A 3337-nucleotide genomic window follows, 5' to 3' on the forward strand; every position below is an offset into this window, starting at 1 on the left:
TCTCCCTCTCACTCTGACCCTCCCCTATTCATGCTCTGTCTCTCTCTGTCTCAAAAATAAATAAACGTTAAAAAAAAACTTAAAAAAAAAAAAAAAGAAATGACAACTGACCAATTGGCCTGACCAGTTCTATCATTTGTTTATATACTTGTAAAAAACAGCCCTTTTGTAGGTCATGTGTGTTTAGCGAATACAGCCAGTGTGACTCCACTAGTCTGACAGATCATCTTAGCTCTCAATGGGGTAACAGCCTTGACAGCAGGGGCACCTGACTGGCTCAGTCGGAAGAGCATGGGACTCTTGATCTTGGGGTTGTGAATCCGAACCACAGGTTGGGGGTAGAATTTACTTTAAAAAAAAGAAAAAAAGAATTGGGGCAGCTGGGTGGCTCAGTTGGTTAAGCGTCTGACTATTGGTCTTGGTTCAGGTCATGATCTCACGGTTTTGGGGATCGAGTCCCGCATCAGTCTGTGCACTGACAGTGTGGAACCTGCTTGGGATTCTCTCTCTCTCTCTCTCTCTCTCTCTCTCTCTCCTCTCTCTCTCTCTCTCTCTGTCCCTCTCCCACTTGTGCTCTCTATCTCTCTCTCTCTCTGTCTCAAAACAAGTAAACTTAAAAAATAAAAATAAAAATAAAGGATTGACAGCAGATTTATTGTGGAATAAATTTATCTGCTGTAATTAATTTACATGCTTTACAGAATGAACACAGAATAAGACAAAAGTATAAAAAATGATCATTTGTTCTATATAGCTCAGAAGGTATTTCCACTTCAAGGCATGACATATGACTTCAAAGAAACTAAAAATACTGCTTTAAAGTCCTTATAGGTACTAATATAATAGGAAGAGCACTATTAGGTAACTAAAATACACTCTCTTGGCTTATTATTACTGCACCACTCCTAATGTGCACCCTAAAATCCATTATGAACATTAAATAATCAGCCCTCTAATTTGTCAATATTTATCAAAATTGCAAATGTACTTTCTATTGACCCACAAATCCCTTCAGGGAATTTATCCTCAGATATACTTGAATATAAGCAAAATAACTTTACTCATTGCAGCACTGTTTGTAATCAAAGATTAGGAAAAAATCAAATTCTCTCCAAAGGGGACAAATAAAATAAATTATTGTATGTCTATGTAATAGAATTCTATGTAACTATGTAAACATGAGAATGCTCTCTATCTATGTATGGATTTGGAGACATTTTTAAGATAAACCATTAAGGGTAGGAAAAATATTTAAAACAGTGTTTGTTACAATTTGTTAATAAAACAAGAAAGTAAGAATAAATAGCTTCAGACCTGATAAATGAGTTTAGAATGTTGCAAGATAAAATATAAATATACAAAAATGCATTTCTATATACTACCAATATACAAACTGATAATGATATTAAGAAAACAACTATTTACAATAGGATCAAAAAGAATAAAAGAGAAATTAGAAATATATTTAACAAAAGAAGTGCAAAACTTATACTATGAAAACTACAAACCATGATTGAAAGAAGTTAAATAAGATTTATACAAGTGGGAAGACATCTCATGTTCAAAAGTTAATATTGTTAAGATGGCAATATTCAGTGCAATCGCCATCAAAATCCAAGCTTCCTTTTTTTGTAGAAATTGGCATGCTGATCATAAATGCATATAGAATTGCAAGGAACCAAGAATAGCCAAAACAGTCTTGGAAAAGAATGACAGAGTTAAGGACTCACATTTCCTTACTTCAAAATTTACTACAAAATACAGTAACCAAGACAGGGTAGAATTGGCATAAGGATAAACATATGGATCAATGGAATAGAATTCAGAGTCCATAAATAAACCCTGACATTTATGACCAATTAATCTTCAATAATGATCTCTTCCTCAAAAAATTAAAAATAGAGCTACCCTACGACCTAGCAATTGCACTACTACGTATTTATCCAAAGAGTACAAAAATGCTGATTCAAAGGGGCATATGCACTCCAGTGTTTATAGCAACACTATCAACAATAGCCAAACTATGGAAATAGTCCAAATGTACATCGACTGACAAACGGATAAAGAAGATGTGGTGTGTGTGTGTGTGTGTGTGTGTGTGTATACATATATATATATATATGTATACACACATATATATAATGGAATAGTACTCAGTGATCAAAAAGAATGAAATCTTGCCATTTGTACCAATGTGGATGAAACTAAAATGTATTATGTTAAGTGAAATAAGTGAGGCAGAAAAAGATAAATATCATATGATTTCACTCATATGTGGAATTTAAGAAACAAAACAGATGAACAGAAGGGAAGGCAAGGAAAAATAAGATAACAGAGATGGAGACAAACCATAAGAGACTCTTAAATACAAAGAACAAACTGAAGGTTGCTGGAGGGGTGTTGGGGAGGGGGCTAAATGGGTGATGAGCATTAAGGAGAGCACTTGTTGGAATGAGCACTGGGTGTCATATGTAAGTGATGATTCATAAAATTCTACTCCTGAAACCACTATTACACTATATGTTAACGAACTTGGATTTAAATAAAATTTTAAAAAAATAGTGATCTCAAGACAATTCAATGAGAAAATAATAGTTTTTTCAATAAATGGTGTTGGGGCAACTGCATATCCATCTGCAGAAGAATGAAATTGGACTCCTTCACACCATACACAAAAATTAACCCAAAATGGATCGTAGACCTAAATGTAAAAGCTGAAGTCACAAAACTCTTAGGTGAAAACATGGAGATAACTCTTCATGATGACAGGTTAAGCACATCCTTCTTAAAATGACACCAAACACACAGTAAACACAACAATAGATAAGTTAGACTTAAATGAAAAAGTTTTGTTCTTCAAAGGACCAATAGCAAAATAAAAAGACAACCCAAAGAATCAGAGAAAATACTTGCAAATCATGTATCTGGTAATGGACTTGTATCGTATCCAGAATTTACAGAGAACACATACAATTCAATAAGAAAAAGACAAATAGGCCAATTAAAGAATGAGCAGAGGATCTGACTAGACATTTCTCCAGAGAAGATATACACATGGCCATTAAGTACATGAAAAGATACTCAGTATCATTAGCCACCAGGGAAATGAAAATGAAAATCAAAACCACGATGGCATACTGCTTCATACCTACCTAGGGTGGCATAATAAAAAAAAAAAACAACAGACAATAAAAAGTGTTGGTACGGATATGGAGAAATCATGACCCTCATACTTTGCTGGTTGAAATGTAAAATGATGCAACTACTTTGGAAAATGTTGTGGCAGTTCTTCAAAAGATTAAACATAGGGTTACCATGTGCCACAGCAATTCCGCTC

Source organism: Panthera pardus, unplaced genomic scaffold (genome assembly GCF_024362965.1).
Source record: "Panthera pardus isolate Hobbes unplaced genomic scaffold, ASM2436296v1 HiC_scaffold_26, whole genome shotgun sequence".
NCBI classification, from domain to species: domain Eukaryota; kingdom Metazoa; phylum Chordata; class Mammalia; order Carnivora; family Felidae; genus Panthera; species Panthera pardus.